This window comes from Urocitellus parryii, chromosome 1 (genome assembly GCF_045843805.1).
Source record: "Urocitellus parryii isolate mUroPar1 chromosome 1, mUroPar1.hap1, whole genome shotgun sequence".
NCBI lineage: Eukaryota > Metazoa > Chordata > Mammalia > Rodentia > Sciuridae > Urocitellus > Urocitellus parryii.
The window spans coordinates 250,294,162-250,315,194 of record NC_135531.1 but is presented as its reverse complement, the minus strand read 5'-3'; the positions used below and the strand labels follow the sequence as shown (position 1 = coordinate 250,315,194).

Genomic DNA, 21,033 nt, shown 5'->3' with positions numbered 1-21,033 from the left:
GTGAAGAAGGGAATGTGACTAGAAAAGAATACAAAGGAGAAATGGCTAAATTTGTAATATTTTTCTTCATAAGTTTAGTGCGACAGGTATACAGATACTAAAATAAATATGTAGTAGTCCCCCATTATCTGCAGGAGATAAATTTCAAAAGCTCCAGTGGATGCCCAAAATCATGGATAGTACCAAACCATACATGTACTAAGATTTTTCCTAAATACACATAACTATGATAAAGTTTAATTTATATGTTATATACCTTAAGAGATTAACAATAATAACTAATATAAAATATCCCAATTAAAATAATATACTGTAATAAAATTGCCAGCTTCACTACTTTGTGCTTTGGGGACATTTTAAGTAAAATAAGTGTTACTTCAGCATACACACTGCAACAGATGTTCTGATAACCAAGATAGCTACTACGTGACTAATGGGAGGGTATTACATACAGTGTGAAAACTCTGGACAAAGGGATAATTTACACCTCGGGAAGCACTAAGCAGGATGCTGTAAGATTTCACCGCACTACTCAATTGGTTCACAATTTAAAACTTATTTCTGAAATTTTTATTTAATATTCTTAGATTACTGAGGGTAATTGAAAACAAAGAAAAACCTCAGATAAGCAAGGACTAATATAACTCATACCACAGTATAATAATAAGTCAAAAGGAAATCTTATAGGTTTAGAAACTGAAAAATTAGTTCCCGTTTCTTCTGCATTCAGCCTTTACCAGTTTGATTAATAATTATCATATAAAAGAATACAGTTTTGAAAAAAAAAAAGTCATACAGAAACTATCTCATAGCATCTAAATAGCTCTTAGAGCTTCCTTGATGTGAATGTACCTTAGAACAAGAAAGCCTTCAGGTTTCTCAAAGTCATCTTCAAAAACAACAGGACAGGTTTTATTTAACATGGTTCCAAGGATAAGGAGTGTGTAGAAAGCTCTATACAAGGACTTGTACCCATCAGTTACCAACCCCATCCTGCCTGGAGAGGTAAAGGACCTGTCCAAGTTCAATTCTTTTTCTTCCCCGCTTTCAGATACACAATCCTGCATGGTCAATATATCCATTTGTTTCATTTTACCAGTGTTTCAGGTCATTTCGCCTTCTCTTGCCAAACAAAACTGGCACCTGTGTGATTTCTAGAATTTCAAGTGTAGCTTTTCTTCAGGCACATTCAAATTCAGTGACTGTTTCTCCTTCTTTTCCACTCCCACACAAAGTCTCCAGGTTAGTACAAACTGTCTGTAACCTTCACAACCAGACCAGCTAACGCCTAAGTCCAGTTTCAGTTTTCATTTCTCTGCTAGAAATCATGAGGCTATTGCCAATGATTGTTTAAAGTCCCAAACAAAGCTTACATAAAACACTGAGCAAAGCTTACATAAAACAGCTGTTACTGGCTCACAAAAGGTGCATGGGGCTAGAGGAAGGGGCTCTAGGCTGAGTTTCTAGCAAAGGCTCCTGGGGCTCCAGAACCACATTTCTGGACTGGGGTAGTGAGCATTCAGGAGATTGCCATAGAGCAGACATCTAGGGATCAGGAGGGGACCTGACACAGCCACACATACCTCTGACACCTAAAAAGCTGATGACTACATGCTAACACTCTTCCCCAAACCCCATGTCACTACCACCCTCCTCACCAGCAGAGAAAACTAAGAGGAGCAAAGTATTGGTCTCTGCCCACTTCCTTTGCAAAGTTTCCCTAAAAATGCACTTAACTTAGTCACATCTTAACTTTAGAGGAGTCTGGAAAATACAGTTTGGAGTTTTCTAGAGAGAAGTACCCCTCAGAAGAGGCCCTGTAAATAAACAGAGATGGGTCCTGAGCGCCAGTAGACCTTTGCCACTACAGAAGGATATTTTAAGAGGGCATTTATTTCTTCTTTGCCCTTCAATCCTCTGCGCAGATCCCAGGGCTTGACTCACAGTTGGCACTCACTTAGTATGTGATGAGTAAACAAATGAATAATGAACACGGCCACAGGGAAATGGCCTCACTTCCTTTCCTCCAGACCCAATCTGCCACATGTGCTCCAAACCCTCCAGCCAGCACCCTCAGTTCTCTTACCTGTTTGACTCCTGACTTCCAATCCTATAACACCTTAGATAAATGAATGGGCCTGGTGTGTCCTGAACCTTCCAGTTTTAGCACTAAAAGTCCTGATCCCAGAAAGGCTTTCTGTCTTGGCCTAACTGGGATGGTTGGTCACCCTGCACCCCAGCCTCAGGTTCTGAGTTCCTGCACTCATACACGTAGACCAACAAGTAGCTCAGAAGGGAGGGAGAAAAGATTACTCAACACAGAAACTGATACTCCACACCCTGTGAGTTCTAGCCTCAGCTGGGCGCCTTCTGCTGCTCAGCCATTTCTTTTACAAGACCCTGGTCAGCTCTGTCTCTATACCTCATGGGTCAACTCCCTCCTGCATGGCTTTCTTCCATCCTAACCCCATCTATTGCTGCTTTTTGTCAGGGGCATTCCCTTAGACATGACCTTGTCATTTATAAGGCCCGAGTTCCTGCGACCTCCCACCTTTCCACCGCCCCAATTGGCACCTTCTGTCCTTCAGCTTGTCCAGGGAGGACAATCCCATTGGTCCCCTCCTGTTTCCCCTGAGCCCTTACACCAGTGCTTTCATCAGACACTGCAGGGCCTACTCCCCATGTTCAATTCTTTTCTATCTTACACAATCAGTAAACCCCAAAGCCCTTAAGTCAGAGGTCCCTTAGACTGACCATTCTTTCATTTTATTTCCTTTCACCTGGAGCTGGGACATCATGAGGGCAGAGTCTATACTCAGCACTTTAATTTCTTCAGCTTCAATTTCACTCAGCAGGCCTGCACCTGGGAGCCCCTTACCCACCATTTTCCTTACCCAGTGACCCTTACTGTCAAGCCAGACTGGAATCTGAGGTAAAAGGAAACATCAGGAATGCTCTTACTCTTTTTATTTAAAATTTTGATAATTGGTTCATGATACATTTTAACAATTATGTTGGTATTTTAAAATGTTGCATTAAAATATTATCTGTCTTGATTACTGAATTATCGAGCACTCCCTGGAGTGTTATATGAAAGCAGGTATCTGATTCCTTTTACCCTAGCAGGCCAGCCCAGAGGATGCCACTCTAGTCATGGCCTTGGTGATCTCCTAGCTGCCATGTCCAGGGTACTTAGAAGTCTTTCAGACCCAGCAATTCTTCTACTGGTATATACACCAAAATAAATGAAAGCACTGCCTTGTAAAGATATCTGCATGCCCATGTTTGCTGCAGTATGGTTTACAACAGCTTCCAGTTATGGAAACAAACTAAGTGTTTATTGAACAAATAAACTGTGGTGTGTATATACAGTGGAATATTAGTCACCCTTCAAAAGGGAGAAGTTGCTGCCATTTGCCACAACATGGATGAACTAGATGACATCATGCTAAGTGAAATAAACCAAACACAGAGAAAAGTGTGTTGTATTGCATGATATCACTTATATGTAAAATCTAAAAAAAAAACGTCAAATATGTAGAGATAGAGAATAAATGGTTACCAGAGTCTGGGGTAGAAGAGGGAAGATGTAGATCAAAGGATATAAAGTAGAAAATATGTAGGAAGAACAAGTGAAAAATCTGGTGTATAACATGAGGACTATAGTTAATAATAATGTAATGTATTCAGAATTTTTGCTAATAGATTATAGGTGCTCTTGCCAGAAGGAGTGAGGGACAGGGGTTCGTGGAATAGTTACTACATGAGATTGACATGTTAATATGTTCCACTATAACAACCATTTTACTATACATGCATCTGATAACATCATGTGGTATACTTTAAATATACACAAATTTCATTTTAAAATAAATAAACAAACATAAAAAAATTAGTCCTCTTTATCTGGTTGCTGATAAATAATCCTTCCTTAAAATACTTCTCCCTGGGCTGAACTCACACACCATATTCTACCCAGGCCTTCTCTAACCCAATCCTCAGCACCCTCTTTCTGTATCTCCTTTTTATTGCTTTTAATATTTTTTGTTATACATGGACTCAATATCTTTATTTTGTTCATTTGCTTTTATTTTTATGTGGTCTGAGGATCGAACCCAGTGCCTCACATGTGGGAGGCAAGCGTTCTACTGCTGAGCCCCAGCCCCAGCCTGTACCATCTCTTACCCTAACTTGTCCCCTGGCCTTTCTGTTCTCCCTGCCTCTGACCTCACCCTTTCCAAATCTGTCTTCTATTAGAATGAACTTTCTGAAGTTGAAGTTCTTGCGTAGATCCACTCACTTTCTTGATTCGAACCTTTCAGGGATCCCTCATCTCCCACTGCAAGTTCCAATTTTCTCTCTATCCAAGGTCACACAGTCTATTGTTGCTCTCATCCCTCATTAATATACATTAATGGAATAATACATCACCATGTGGTTCATGATTTCTGCAGTGTTGCAGTTACAAACTCAAACATCCCCTAGAAGACCACTAAAGGACATTCAGCTTTGACCACTCAATAAGACCTTTCCCATATGTCTTTCCCTGTTTTACCTTGTCTGCCTAGCAAAACCCCTCTGGGTTTTCAGACCCAAATGAAGCATCTCTTTTTATTGTATAAACTTTCCTGTGAAAAGCTCACACAGATTCTGTCAGTTTGTATATGGGGTAAAAATGGGAGTTCATAACCCACTTGAGTCAAATGTATGAAATATGATATGTCAAGAGCTATGTAATGTTTTTAACAACTAATAAAAAAAAGATTCTGTCAGTAACTTCTTTTTACCACCTCCATACTACATATAAACTTCAAGTAAAACACTTAGCACAAACCTCTGGCACCCAGCATTTGCCCTAATAGGTGACAGTAAAATGTGGTTAAGTTTGGTCAGACTTCTCAACCCTTCTCACAGAATGTCAACTGCTTCCAAACCACCTGGTATCCAAAGCACATAACGTTCCCTGTAATCAGCAGCATAGTGACCAGCATGACTGGTTAATCTATCCAAAGACATACTTAACATTCCATTCTTTATCCTGTTCTCTACCTGAACCAAGGTCATGGGGTGGCATGAAAGCAAGGTCCTGTTTGCTGAACCACAGCACAAAAGCAAATAAAATGTCTCAGCAACCTGGCAACCCTGGGTGGCGATGGGGCAAAGCTCATCTTGACAGCTGCAGAAAGTAGCATGCAAACCTGGAACTTTCAGATGTCGGAAAGCCCCAGCATGATATGAACACGAGGTACTTGAAAGAGTCACCCAGAAGACTCTAAAAAACAGAGGAGGAGGGGGTTGCATGATCCTGAGTGGCATACACAGATGTTCTAGGCATTCATCTCTAACACAACAGAACCCATCCACCCCCTCCATTTATGTGCGGGACCCGTGGATGTGGGCTGTGCTTGTGGCAATTGGAGCAGCTGATATAACAAACCTATCTTTCCTCCTCCATCTGCAGGGATTTTAAACCTAAGATAGTGTCTGAAATGCCATTTCACAGCCCCCTCAAAATACTTAAATTGAGGATGTGTAATAATACATCACCATGTGGTTCATGATTTCTGCAGTGTTGCAGCTACAAACTCAAACATCCCCTAGAAGACCACTAAAGGACATAAAATTAGATGGCACTTTTTAAGAAAGTTGTTTGATGTGGCTGCTATGGCTTGAACATGTACCCTTTAAAATTCAGTGTTTTCCAATGTGAAAGGAATTAAGAAGTGGGGCCGTTAGGAGGTGATCAGGCCATGAGGGCTTCTCCCACGTGAATGGGATTAGTGCCCTTACAAAATGGCTTTCTGCCATGTGAGGACACGTTGTTCCTCTCTCCAGAGGATCCAGCATTCAAAGAAGCCGAGAGCTGCCCTCAACAGGTGCCAGCACTTTGGTCTTAGAAATAGACTAAACCTCCAGAATTTTGAGAAATAAATCTCTTCTTTACAAATTACCCAGTCTGTGGCATTTTCTTATAGCAGCACAAATGGACTGAGACAAAGCAGACTTCCTAGGACTCTCAGGCAAGTTCTTACAAATTTGGATCTACAACATCCCTGGTTCATAACAGGTGTATGAGTCACAACAAGATGAATGAATCACAGCATGAGAATCTAGACTAAAAGGATATTGAGAAGCATCTCACTGGATCCAGGAACATGAGCAGAGTCACAGGAGAAACAAATCTAAATCCAGTTGATGTAGTCACCCTCCTCCATCTTAACCAAAGTTCAGTTTTCACCTGGACAAACTTCTCACATACAGCCGAAGCATAAGAGTATCACCCCGTTTCTGTAAAACCCACAATCAAACTCCAAATGAGTAAGTATCTCAGTGCTCCCTGGACAGTGTTTTACTGTCCCAGCATCTTTTCTCAAGCATTTGCCTCCACTCAGAATCGCCCTTGCCTCTTTTGAGTCTCAGCATGTTAAAATTCTATCTCCTCTTTCAAGGTATCTCTTCCATAGTTGACTTGATCTCCAAATCAGGTCATCTCCTACTTGTAGCACTGTTTGTACTCTTTTCTGGCATTTATCTTATTCTATGCAAGAGTCAGTTGAGTATTGTCATATGGAAGTGCTTAAGGGTAGATAGGCTCTTTGCTTCAGTTGGCTGTGGGTAGGCCCTGGCCAGGCCAGGCCTGCCAAGATCAGCCCTCTCAGGCCTTGAACAGGCCGGTAATCATTGCACTATTGCAGCAGGTATACACAGGTGTAATGTTCAATCAACCCTTTGCAACCTAGAGTGAGGCAAGATGGAACTGGTAATCTAATACGATATCACACTTGGAACCTGCTTTTTAGATCCAGGACAAAGAGAGAGAGAGTTTTGAAAGGAAGCTTTTGTAACCACATGATACAATGATACTGTTGTTTCAGAGGAACTTACAAAATGAATCTGACCTAGTAAGCCCCCATGCAGGCTTACCAAGAGCTGGCAGGACCTTGCCTGGAAAAGGAAGAATACACTGTCTTCAGCCAAGCTCACCTAATATCCACTGGCCTTTTAGCAAAAGGTTTAAATTCCAGTATGTTTTCATAAAAATGTATCCTTTTCACTGAATCCTGATAAGCCGTCATTTCTAAAATTAAAAATTTATGTGTCACAGTTTTTGTTTGTCCAATCTTCAACCACAGTTCCCTGTGTAGGATAGTTCAATAAGAGATTCAAAAGTTCCTAAAATTTAAAGTATTTTCCTCTAACAGGACAGCCCTTTAACATTCTCAAAACTAATACCTCCACAAGGTCTTGAGTTCAATCCCCAGCACCCAAAACAAACAAACAAAAATATCTCATATGAGATGGTAATATTTTATTTTAATTTTTCATTTATTTATTTACTTACCTAGTTTTGCAATACTCAGGACTGAACCTAGGGCTTCCAGCATAATAGGCAAGCACTTTCCTGAACTACAGCCCCACCCCAGATGTTATGAGTTTAATACAAATCTAATTTTTAATAAACTGTTGTTCTATTCACTCACTTTATTGAGGGAAAAAAAACCCAGGACAATGTGTGATTTGCTACATTTATCCATTCGTTACCAGTTTTCCTTTTCCTTGGCAGAAAAAAAAAAAATAGCAATAGACCAAGATGGCCGAGTTTATTCAAGATTTCAAATTGTAATGCTTTGGTAAAGCCTGGGTCAGAGACCAGATCTGAGTTCCAAGTAGTACAAAGGAGGGTTGTGGCTAAGCTTCACTTTTTAGGTATCCACAGCATCTGATGTCACCTTTAGAGGAACTAGATATATATCCTCATGAGATCACACTCAGAAACCATTTTCTTTCTCAAGGTTTTTTTGTTAGGTGATTTTTTTTTTCCAGTACTGAAGATTGCAACAGGGGGACTCTACCACTGAGCTCCATCCTCAGTCCTTTTTATTTTTTATTTTGATACAATCTTGCTAAATTGCCCAGGCTGACCTTGAATTTGTGATCCTCCTGACTCATCCTTCCCAGTCACTGGGATTACAGGCAACCATGTGTACCTCCTCAAGGTGTTGAGGAATAAAAAGTGGCTCAAAAAAATGGAGACAAGTGGAAAAGAAAAATTCTCCAGTTGCTTCAGTCTCATCATCCCATCATCCCTGGTACATCCCTGGTACACAACCTGTTTCCTAGGTTCTGATCCCTTAGTTGATCTTTTCTTCTAAGTTCTTTGACATTTCTGGTGATTACACAGGTTAAAGGAACAGATTCATTCTACAAGTTGGCTGAATGATAGCCAACTTGTTTACAGAAAGCCTAGGCAGATAGCAACTGGCTTCAATTCTGATTCTCAGGAGGTATAGCTTTGTGCTATATATAACCGCCCTGTGCTACCACATTTCACTAATAGGTCCACCAGGGCACTTAGAACACAGACTTTTCTGCCAAATTAAAATAACACAGTCATGGATTAGAGTAGAACTCAAGTCAACTGTAAAGTCAAACTCAGCTTCAATGCTGTTCCACAGCCATGGTTTTCAGCATAACTTTTGCTGATGCATCTTGTCTTTGCCAACTAGAAAAAGAGTTGCAATCAACAGAGGGAGATTTATGTATTTCCATTCCCTAGTACTAGCAAATACTCAGTAACTGCTGAACAGATTGATTTTTTTTGTTTTAAATTCAACTTCAAGTCAAGTTTTGGTCATTGTTGCAAGGAATCTGGTCTACTCACCAGATGGTATTCAAGCAAGAGATCTGTCAAGTGCCTGCTCTTTAAAACAAAGGTCTGTCTTTAAAAGTTACCTTTGAAATCTTCAATTAAAAAAGAAACAAATGGATATATAAGCCCAAAAAAGAGCTAAAGGACATTTTAAGAAAAACAAAATAAAAACAAAAAATTTCACAAGTAGTAGATAAGGAAACTATGGTTCCCATTTGTAAAGTAAAATGATCAAAATAAATCATTACCCTGGAAAACAGCATGGAGCAAGTAAGTACAACAGCAGTTTTCAATTACATTGAAAAATTTAAAAATGATGATGAATTGCTTTATTCAATTGAAGAGTTCACTGTAGAAGACACAATTTTGAATATTCAGATGAATATGGTAATAAATTGGTAGGAATTAGGTCTCTTGTAATAAGTACTGAATTACCATAGATGACAACCCAATATCAATAATAATAAGAAAATAACGAAGAAGCTATTCATTTTAGTCAAAACTTTAATGACTAAATAAAGACAAAGTGGGTAGAAATGGAGATATTGGAGGAACATAAATACAGGACAAGGTATAATGGGTAGAAAAGGAAGCAATTTGATCTGTGAAGATTTGAGAACACATATACATATTTATACACATACATGTAATGTGTATATACATGCATGAAGTCATTTTTCTTTCAAATGTGCATGGTCAGAGAAGAAACTATACCCCTAAGCCAAGAATTAAAGAGGGAGTAAAACCATGATTCAGGGCATTTAAACGGGCAAATGAATTCAAACATGAATTGCAGATACACACATTCTTAAAACCAAGAAAAGTAGTAATTAGAAAAAGAAATCTTTCATTGATGACAGAAGGAGGAAATTTACATGTGGAAAATGCAGAAATATTAGTAGAACAGGCACCAGTTTGGAAATTCAGTTTGGAGAAGCAGCACCATACAAAATAAGGGATTTTTAAAAATTATATATATATATATATATAATGCATATTTAAATCTATAAGTACTTATACATATATAATTATTATATTTTATATAATATACATGTACATTTATTTATATACATAACATATAAATAAATACTGAATATATATAAGTATATAAGTACTGTATAAATATATAAGTACCATATATGTATATTTGAATATATATATATATATATATATATATATATACACATACACAAACACATACATTAAGCACTTCAAAGACTGTATTTGAGTGTATAAGTTTCTGAAAAAGACACTCAAGTACAACCTCTACTTATCTGTAGGAATGGACTCCTGAGGGGCTTAGTCTAGTTACTTTACAGGTATTTAACAGAGGTAATTCTACCACAATTTGACTGAAAAGTTTTTAAAGTATTACAATGCAAAATGTTAAATGCAATGCTGTGGTAAGTGCAAAGGTAGCCACCAAGCTTGTGAAAGGAGAACACAGGACATTCAGGAAGGTAGGGTGTGAAGATTTCCAAACAAGACATGAGTGAAATGCAAAGGAGAAAGAGGATATTACAATAACAGGGCCTCTTGCCTCACAGGTTTATACTAAGTAAAACAAGAATGCACCTGAGCACAATTGCCTTCAGTGTCTGATCACCTACCCACAAGTTTCCTCCTTTGTTGTATGGTAGTAGGTCTTGTCCAGATTGTCTACGTAGGTAACTTTACTTGGTCTCTCCAACACTTGGTGAGGTTATGGAGACAAGAAACAAATTTAGATATCTAGAATTCTGCCTGGTCTAGAGGAGCTCCATACACGTTGGTAGAATGATACTGAATCAAAGGCAAAGAGGCAGTTGCATCCATAAACACGAGTTTAATTAGCTCTTGAGGCTGTACAAGCCCCCATTCTCAGAGTCCACTCCTGGGATTTAAAAGGGCTACACCAGTCAGTGCTGTAAGTCCCCAAGAAGTCTCAAGGGAGGGATCTAGGGTAGAAAGCGGGAGACTCAATTCTTTTCTCTGGGTCCAGGGACAGAGCCCTGACTTCCCCGTAGACCACAGCGCCTCCAGCCTAGGGAAAGGGTCGGTAGGGGGTGGTAAGGTTCTTGGTTTACTCACGCCGGGCACCCACCGGCTCTTCCCACTATACAGTGGCCTCTCTTCGGACACGCTCGGGAAAACCAAATTAAGAAATGCTCCCGATCAGACGAGAAATTGCACGCTAGCATTGCATGCATCAAGAGGTGGCCGCCTTCTTGGGAACTGCCCGCAGAGCCCCAGAGCGTTTCCTCCACGCTGCCTGCCATGTGAGGCGCGTTTCCTCCACGCTGCCTGCCATGTGAGGCGCCGCCCAAGGTAGGCTGCGGAATTCCCCACGTCTCCCCAGATTGTAAAATTCCCCAAGTATGGTCAAAGGGCGAAAACCGAGCTCCAGCTCCGGGAAGTTGCCTGATGCCCGAAGGACACCAAGACTGAAGGGGAGCTGCTGGGGCGCCATGTCACCCAACTGGGAATGGCGGTGGAACCAGGGACAGCTTGGGGACCAAACCTACTTCCGTTTCAGCTTCCTTGAGGACGCCCGGCCAAGGCTCAAAAAAACTGCCCACGACCTTCCTATGCCTGTTGCGCAACACTCCCAGGGAGGGGGGACACCAAGTGTCCCTGCAGACCAGCAACTGGATTCACTTTGGAAAAGGGTGTAAGTTAGCAAGTAATGGTGTTAAAATGTAAAGGCCAGTTAGAGACGGAACGTACAACAATTTCACCAGGACATTCGACCCAAAAGGTACCAGAAAAACAAGTGTTGAGAGAGGGAGAGAGAAAGAGAGAGAGAGAGAGAGAGAGAAAATATGGATTCCTGTATGATAGATACATTCAAAGTTCTCTTCCAAACAACAGTCTTGAAAAAATTATATTCTGGAGTTGAACGGGGGGGGGGGGGGGGGGACGGGGACAAAACTTCAGTCCCTCTTTATCTGAAATCTCTTACATAAAGCAGGTCAATCCCGCCAGATCCTGTTCTTAGTTTTAGATTATTCCGGTTTATCAACGTCCTAAATGCTTTACGTATGTTACCCCCTATTGGTTCCACCTTCTGTTGTGGAGTAACAAATTTCAAAAGTCAACTAATCTTCTAGAGGGCGTCAGCTCTTTGAATTCACTTCCTGCTCCCTAGAATCATTTACTCTTTTTCAATGGCCTTTGTTTTACCAGTTTGGGTTGTTAATATTAAAAGAATATGCCCTCTGTCCAAATCTCGACACAGTCAAGTGAAAACTTTTAGAAATGATGTTTCATTTCTCTATCGTTTTGAAGGTGTCTGGAAGTAAGCGGTAGGAACAACTTCTTTTTGGGAGGGGGGGTGACTTAAATTCTTATCAGTCTAGCACTCCCAACTTTCCCAAGGCAAGCTTGTAAATTGCCAAAACATACATTAAACCACTTTGGAAAACAACCCTGACCTATTTTACCTCGCTATTGCAAAAAAGACTAAAACTTCCCGCTGGGCCAGACTTTCCGGTTGAGTAAAGAAAAAGTCCCCTTTGTCAAAGTTTCGAAAGGAAAACTGCGCATGTTTTCGACAGTTCGCCTCAGAAGCAACTCTCCAGATCATTTTAACCAAAGTTTACAGCCGCTGGGGACTGGTCACCAAAGCTTGAGACCAGTTTGCACCTCTGGAGGCTGATGTGAGGTGGTCTGCGACGGCCCAGCAGTCCCACTCTTTAGTGGGTCCAGGCGGTCGGAGCAAACCAGACCTCATCAGGGACCCTGGCAGCCTGAGGCGACCTTCAGCGCAGGGTAGAGGGAGTGGGGCCGAGGAGGCGGGGGCGCTCCGCCCAGCCAGTGCCAAGGGGCAAACCGGAAAGAGTCCACAGAATTAAATCACCTGCATAAGGCCCACCCCGCTCCTGGCTTCTGCTGAGCCCCCTACAGGGGCGAGTGTTAAAGCTGCAGTCCGCGAGCAGCCCCCTGGCGGGCTGCGCACTGACGCGCAAACCCGTTGTGCTCCGACCCCGAGTGCCGCGGGTCTGGCGCTACTTGCCTGCGGCCCTGCGCAGGAGCAGCTGGGGAGCACGGGTACGTACCGTCCTGCTCCCGCCCGGGCTCTCCTCCGCTCCGACCCCTGGGCCTTCACTCCCCCAGACACCGGAAGGCACTGTCGGCGTGGAGGCCTAGAAACTGACGTGGAGCCGGCGATTATAGGGCGTAGCGCTTCCCTGCCCTCCCACTGCGGTAGCCTGGGCTGGCCCTGGACGTGTCTCAACTTACAGTTTCCCTGAGCGGTCCAGAGACCCCACGCACGAGACCCCTAGGAGTCCCTTTTGAGTTGAAAAACCAGCGAGACCGTCAACCGCTGCTTCCTGTTAATGCTTTCCTGTTCTACAACAGCTGAGTGCTCTGTGAAACCGTATTGGATGTTCGAAGTTTTGTTGTATGATCTCCGCTAGTGTCATTACCAGTGTGTGGGAATAGTAAGTGGCAAAAGTGAACATGCTTTATGGTTGAATCTATTCCTAATAACTACTTCCCTGAGATATTTTAATTATTCCCCCCACTCCCTGTCATTGCTTTGTTTTGTTTTTAAGGGTGGGTGGGGGGATTTTTTAAGTGCGAGTGGGTATTTGCTGGGGGATCAAGCTCAGGGAATTTCCAATGCTAGTGAGATAGGAACTTGGGAATACGGAAAAAGAAAGATACACTGTCTCAGAAGTGCCTAGAAACTATGGAAAGCAGGAAAAGTCCATAAACCTTTGAAATGTAAAACAAGCCTTTCCCACCAACCCCGCCCAGGTCCTTAGTCCTCTACCTAAGGGGCTTAACCCTTAAACCCTGCTCTTGCCTGCACAAAATAACACGAGGGAAATGTGCAAGCGCTAGAAAAGCTGGCAGGAAATCGAGTCACTCCACCCTGGCTCCACCTGTAGGCCAGCCCCTAACTACTGTCTGTCTGTGTGTGTGTATATATATATAATTATATAATATATTATATAATATATATATATAATAATATATTATTAAATATATATATTCAACTCAGGGGCACTCAGGGGCACTTTACCACTGAGCCACATCCCTAGCCCTCCTTTTTATTTTGCTTAAAAGCCTCGCTAAATTGCTGAGGCTGGTTTTGAACTTGTGATCCTCCTGCTTCAGCTGGGATTACAGGAGTGCTCCACCTTACAGGCCCTCTATAAATATTAATACCCCATATCAAGATGTTGCTATATCTCTAGTAATGGCCAGTTTACTACCTCAAATGTGTATTTATTACTTTACCCCAAAAGTTCTCTCTCTCTCTCTCTCTCTCTCTCTCTCTCTCTCTCTCTCTCTCTGACATTGTCTCTCTTATACTTCTTTTCCATATAAATCTATGTCTCTGGTATGTGCCAAAATTCTTGTCCATTTCATATGCCAAGAACTCTACTTTCCACGTGTCCTGAGTAGAGTACCCCTCTATAGGACCTCCTGTGACATTAGGACAAGTTATCTACCACTGGATTATATGTCCAATCCTTAAAGTTTTCTTAATTTTTGGCTAGAGTTGTAGCTCCATGGCACAATGTCTAATTAGCATGTGCAAGGCCCTGGATTTGATTCCTAACACAACTTTTTTTATTTTTTGACAGGAAAATTACAAGAATAATACCAAGAGATTAATACTGATATGACAGCATAAAGAGCTGACCCACCCTAAGTGAAACTAGTGAAAATTATGGCCCTAAAGGCAAATAGCAAATAAACATCAATCTAAAAAAATTATATGAAAATTTTTCCATGAAAAAGTCCTGGACTGTGGTACCAAGTCTGTCTGCATGAATCAATACTGTCCTTCCCCCTCTCATTTTGCAAGACAGATTCCAGACTGCTGCAACCCAAACCACAAAGCTTCCCGGTAGCACTCATCAGAGGAACAGGATGTCAGCATTCTTATTCCTTTTCTTTTCCTAGCCACATGATGCTGAGGCTAAGTCATGGGTTAGACTAAGTGTGGATTAGAGATAAGGGATTCCCTTCCATCCAGCTGCAATTCATGGAACAGATGCTCCACCTTGGGCTGGAGTGCTAAGATATTGGAATTCTGATTACCTTTAACCCAGCTCCTCAAATGGTACTCACATGAAGAGAGAAGCTGGGAGGACTTCAGCCTGCTGCCCTTTGTCCACCTAAGCTCTTGGACCACAAACATGACTCTAAGAGAAGCTTGCTATTTTCTAACCCCAGATCCAGAGACTTGGCTCAAAGATTGTGCTTGGGGGTTAAGCAATCCATAAAACAGCCCTTTATCTCTTCCCTAAAGAATGACTTCATTTGCATCAGAACATGGAAAAGTTCAAGCCAAAAAGTGATCTAGCAGAGGTTATAATAATAGATAATTGGGAAGAGATTCAAGATACAGTAGGCTCTCTATTCACTAGTTAAGTGTCCATGGATTCAACCAACCTCATACCAAAATGAAAAAGAAATTGTGTTTTTACTGAACATGTTCAGGCTCCCTGCCCTTATCATTATTCTCTAAAAATACAGTATAACAGTCATTTATGTAGCATTTACATTATATTAGGTATTATAGGTAATCCAGAGATTATTTTAAATATACCAAAAGATGTATGCAAAAGTTTATATGCAAATACTAACCATCTCATAGTAGGAATTTGAGCATCCAAGGATTTTGATACATGCAGGGGGTTCTGAAACCAATCCCCAGTGGATGTAGAGAAAACTTGTAGGCCAGCTAGCTTTCAGGAAAGAACAAATTAAGATAGCTGAGAAGAGCTCTCCTAGAGTAAGAACAAATATTACACAATGACCTTATAAACTATTCCTTCAAAGGGGTTAAATTTCAATTGGATTCATCTATGGAGCAATTTATTTTGAGTACCTTTGGAAATAATAAAACAATCAGCTGGAAATTAATTATGTTTAACATCTAGATGTGAGTGGTGAGATGAATTTCATCGAATCCAGCCAATCACTGAACAAATACAGATGTTCCTTAATTTAAGATGGGGTTATGTTTTGATAAACCCACTGTTTTAGTCAGCTTTTTCACCACTGTGACTAAAAGACCCAGGCAGAACAATTACAGAGAAGGAGTTTATCTGGAGGCTCACAGTTTCAGAGGTCTCAATCCATAGACAGCTGGCTTCATTCCTCAGGACTTGAGGTGAGGCAGAACATCATGGTGGAAGAGTGTGGCAGAGGTAAGCAGCTCACATGGTGATCAAGAAGCAGAGAGAGAGACTCCACTCTCCAGATACAAAATATATACCCCATAGCCACGCCCCCAGTGAAACATTTCCTCCAGCAACATTCCACCAATCTCCAGACACCATTCAGTTAATCTCATCAGGATTGATTAACTGATTAGGTTAAGGCTATGACCCAATCATTTCTTCAAACCTTCTTGCATTGTCTCACATGTGAGTTTTTGGTGGACATTTCATATCCAAACCATAACACCCACCGAAAACATAAGTTGAAAATGTATATAATACATCTAATTTATTGAATATCATAGTTTAGCAACACAGTTCATCATAGAGTATCAGTTGTTTGATCTCTTGATTGTGTGACTTCTGAGAGCTGCAGCTTTCTGTCATTGCCCAGCATCACAAATGAGTATTATAGTATCTATGGCTAGCCCAGGAAAAAGTCCAAATTCAAAACTTCAAGTAAGATTTTTACTGAATATGTATGACTTTCACGCCATCATAAAGAGGAACATAGTAAATCTGGGATTATTTGTCATACTGACAAGTCCCAGGGACATGGAGGAAAGATCAGTACTGAGAATTGTCACATATATTATCTTAAATATCCTTTTTTTTTCTTTAATTTTTTTTTTAGTTGTTGATAGACATTTATTTTTTTATTTTTATGTGGTGCTGAGAATCGAATCCAGTGCCTCACACATGCCAGGCAAGTGCACTACCGCTTAGCCCCAGCCCCAGCCCCTCTGAAATATCCTTTTTCCAACAAAGAAATTATCAGGCAGGCAAGGAAACAGGAAACTGTGACTCATACATTGAAAACAAAACAAAAAGCTTATGAGAATGACCAGATGTTGGATTTGTCACAAAAAAAGGAATTCAAATAGCTATTCTAAACATGTTCAATGAACTAAAGAAAATATGATTAAAGAAGTAAAAGGTAGGGTGGGGTTGTAGCTCAGTGGTAGAGCACTTGCCTAGTACATGTGAGGCTCTGGGTTCGATCCTCAGCACCACATAAAAATAAATAAAGGTATTAAAAAAAAGTAAAAGGTAAGGGTGACATTTATTTGCTGTCACATCAAATAGAGACTCAGTAAAGAGATAAAGATTATTTTAAAATTAACCAAGTAGAAATTCTAGAAAATATAATTCTGGAAATTATGAAAATACCAAAAATTGCAATCACTGAAATAACTTTGTTAGGGGCTCAATAGCAGATTTGAACTAGCAGAATAATAAGCTAATTTATAGACAGATCTATTAAGATTATACAAGCCAGGGGCTGGGGATGTGGCTCAAGTGGTAGCGCGCTCGACTGGCATGCGTGCGGCCCGGGTTCGATCCCCACACCACATACCAACAAAGATGTGTGTCCGTGGATAACTAAAAAATAAATATTTTAAAAAAAAAGATTATACAAGCCAAAGAATAGAGAAAAAGAACAAAGAAAAATGAAGGAAATCATAATATAATCCCAGCGATTTGGGAGGTTGAGGCAAGAGGATCATAAACTTGAAGCCAGTCTTGGCAATTTAGCAAGGATCTAAGCAAGTTAGTGAGACTTTGTCTCAAAATGAAAAACAAAAAAGCAGATACTGGGGATGTGGCTCAATGGCTAAGTGCCCCTGGATTCAATCTCTGGTGGTGGTGGGCAGGGGGTGATGAAGAAAGTCTCAGAGAAATGAGGGACACCGTTAGGCACAGCAATAGACTTGGAAAGTCTTTCAAGACTTTAGCCAATTTCCCCATTGACTTTTAGTAACAGATAAAGACAGATGTATGGGAAGTCACTCTGAATGACCTGCGCCTTCCATTCTGAAGCAAGAGGCTCTGACTGATCACTACTAGTGACTTGGGTGATGTCCTAGTTCAGAAAGTTGAGGGCGTGTCTTCAGATGTAGGCGTGTCACCCATGGAGTGGAGCTACACTCACCTATTCCTTTGTAATACTACCCCTTTGCCCTGTTTGGGATAGAATGTTCCATGGGAACTCCCTTTGTGTGTCCCCTTCTCTTGCTCTGCCTTTGGGTGTGGCCTTCCTAGATGTCACTCAACCTGCTGACAGCAGACATCAAGAAGCTAGACTCAATCCCCTGAAACCTGACCCCTTGCCTCATTTGAATGGTTTCTGCTCAATAAAAGGGTCAGCAGGTGCTCCCTCCCCTCCCCACTCTTCTCACCCTTAAGGTGGGAGGAGCCATCACAGAAAAAGATATCTCTGTCTCTTGTGTGATTATTTTGTGCAGCCCAGTTCACCTGGAGTGACCCTGAGTGTTTTAGTCATGAAGAACACAACACAGATGTATATTATTGTGACTTCGTTATAATTTTCTTTTTGATGTTAGTATGTCCTGCCTTGTATTGTCTCTAATATATAAAAATTATTTTGGGCTAGGGATGTAGCTCAAGTGGTAGCGCACTCGCCTGGCGTGCGTGCGGCCCGGGGTTCGATCCTCAGCACCACATACAAACAAAGATGTTGTGTCTGCCGAGAACTAAAAAAAAAAAAAATAAATATTAAAAATTTTCTCTCTCTCTCTCTCTCTTTAAAAAAATTATTTTGATAATTTTTAAAAGTTTCCATCTCATCAGAAAGTATTACATTGTTTTTTGGGGTTTTTTGGGGGGAGGGTATCAAGAATTGAACCCAGTGGTGCTTTATCATACATCACCAGTTCAGTCCCTTTTCTTTTCTTTTTTTATTTGACAGGGTCTTGCTAGCTAAGTCACTGAGCCTGGCCTCAAACTTGTAATCCTCCTTCCTCAGCCTCCTTAGTTGCTGGGATTACAGGTGTACACCACTGTGCCTGGGATAAAAATGTTACATTGTTATTTCAGGGTTTCCTCCGAGATATATTCAAGGTAATTGGCTTATTATAATATGTATATTCACTATATATGATTTTAAACTCTGCTCAATAGTGAGCAATACTCTTAATCACTCATAAAAACATATTTGATAGAAAGGTTGTCTGTACTGGAAATTACCACACATTTGATTAGTAATGATATCACTAAGTTAATCAAGTTGATAGGCTTAAAATAATAAATTCTACAGTCCATAGTAAAATCAAAATTTTTTTCTAAGATAGGACAAGCTGGAAAATCAATTTCCAAAACATCTTTCAAATTTTTTAACAGGCTCTTTTCTGGATCCCATGAGTTATAGGTTCCTGCTCATTTTAATTCCCTGGGGTTATACTATATGGTCTGCTCAAAGAAATCAGCACTTAGGAAGCATAGTAAATGCTGAGGGCCATTGCCAAGTAGGAATGATGCATTGAAATTTCCTTGCCAGCATACCCCATGTTAAATGGACTTGCCTTGGAAATTTGCTGTGACATTGCATGTGTGTTTGAGAAAGGTGACCCTGCTCAAGGATGAGGGTGGATCCAGGTTTAGGGTGTATCCTGCAGGTTTTAGGAAGTATCCCTGTTTAGGATAATTTGGGTTTAAGGCGTTCCTGGTTTAAGACAATCTGGGTTTTAAGGTGGTTCCAGGTTTAAGGTTATTCCTGCTAGGAATAGGGCGTATCCTGCTGCCTCAGGCACGCCGGATCCTTGAGTTCCCCTTGAGTTCTCCAGGGATTCAGAAAAGTATTTTTGGGATGGAAAGCCTGGTGGAGTACGTGAATTGGGCGGCAGAACTTGGATTTTTCCCAGAATGTGTGCAGAGGCCGGTGTGAGTTCGGGAATAAAGAATTGCTGTTTGAATCTACAAAGGTGTGAGTGGCTCGTGATTCTGTGCCCAGCCAGATTTCGGCAAGTAAAATAATAGATTCTACCTCTATATTTATGGAAGCATCATTCCCTAATGCATTCTGCATACTGTTGCACTCTATGTAGGGTTTTTGTTTGTTTGTTTGTTTGTTTGGCTCAAGTACCCAGGTCTCATTGATTTCATCCATAACAAACCCAAATGCCTTCAGTGATTTTAATGCTGCCAAAACTGACTATGAATGCTTATTAAGGAGCTCTGTGGTGTCCAGGAAACAGAAAATGGAACAGGAAAATCCACAAATCAATCTGGCGATTCTTCAGGATACTTGGCTTTCAACTTAAGAGTGATTAGATGCTCTCTACCGAGGCATTTTTGGCTTTTAACTCTATGCTACATATACAAGTTTTCCAACTGAGAGTTCCTATCTCTTTAATAAGGCAAGTGCGGGGGTGGGGGGTGGGGGAGGTAATGCATAGAGTAACTTCCAAAACTATCTTCAACTTCATCATAAAGTTCATTAGATCAAGAAAGTGTTCTCTGTTACACCAACTGATGGTGTCCATTAAGCATTGTTCTCTGCCACCAACTATGTAATGATCTCATATTCTTCAGTTACAGATCTTCTGCAATAATATTCTGAAGTGGAAGTTTGTTCCCTGAACCAGAATGAATCCTTCATACTCTGTTTTCTCCAGGTTTTCAGTGTCTGGAGAGCAATAAAGAGACTAAATGGGCAGGTTCTTGCACATGCACAGTTGGCATGTTGGCATGTACCTGCATCTATCTCTTTCTTTCTTTCTTTCTTTCTTTCTTTCTTTCTTTCTTTCTTTCTTTCTTTCTTTCTTTCTTTCTTTCTTTCTTTCTTTCTTTTCTATCTAGCTTACAATGGACTTGTGACTCCCTACTTTAATCACTGGGAGAAACTCTGTTTAAATCGATATTTATTTTGATGCTCAGCTCATTCCAGATTTGGCCAAGAGAGTCCCTTCAAGTTGGCTTCTGTGTCCTTTTGACATGCATTTCTTGTTCTTTGCATACTTCCTTGTTTTCTGGCACACTCAAATGTTCCCTGTGCAACTTGTCCTTTCCCTGCCTCAGTGTTGGAATCAGTCATTTCTTCAAGAAGTCTTGATTCCTTTAAGTAAAGTCTTTATTATTTAGAAGCCAAGATCTGTATGTTTAATTTTCTTTTCTTTTTTAACTTTATTTTATTTATTTATTTTTATGTGGTGCTGAGGATTGAACCCAGTGCCTCACACATACTAGGCAAGTGCTCTACCACTGAGCCACAACACACACTGTCCCCCCCCAGCATATTCTGTTTTTTAATTGTTATTGGCAGGTAACTGATCCCAAATCTTCTCAATGGACAGAAATATATATATATATATATATATATATATATATATATATATATATATATATATACATTTCTTGTTCTTTGAGTACTTCCTTGTTTTCTGGCACACTCAAATGTTCCATGTACAACTTGTCCTT

General features: G+C 40.7%; 1 protein-coding gene and 1 pseudogene across 9 annotated transcripts in view; both read right to left on the bottom strand.

Annotated features, from left to right (window-relative positions):
• Cflar (CASP8 and FADD like apoptosis regulator) overlaps positions 1-12,959 on the bottom strand; it is a 56,867-nt gene extending 43,908 nt beyond the window's left edge. For 2 of the 9 annotated variants that reach the window (XR_013344389.1, XM_026405305.2), the window contains exon 1: positions 12,688-12,767. The gene's annotated coding sequence lies outside the window, so the exon portion shown is untranslated. Of the gene's footprint in view, positions 1-852; positions 1,071-2,086; positions 2,320-10,260; positions 10,954-12,644; positions 12,768-12,871 lie in introns of those variants that run through there. The other 7 variants (XM_026405307.2, XM_026405310.2, XM_077803130.1 and 4 more) reach the window with 7 other exon arrangements.
• Positions 12,960-18,650: 5,691 nt separating this feature from the next.
• Positions 18,651-20,650, bottom strand: LOC113194322 (E3 ubiquitin-protein ligase FANCL pseudogene; annotated as a pseudogene).
• Positions 20,651-21,033: the final 383 nt, after the last annotated feature.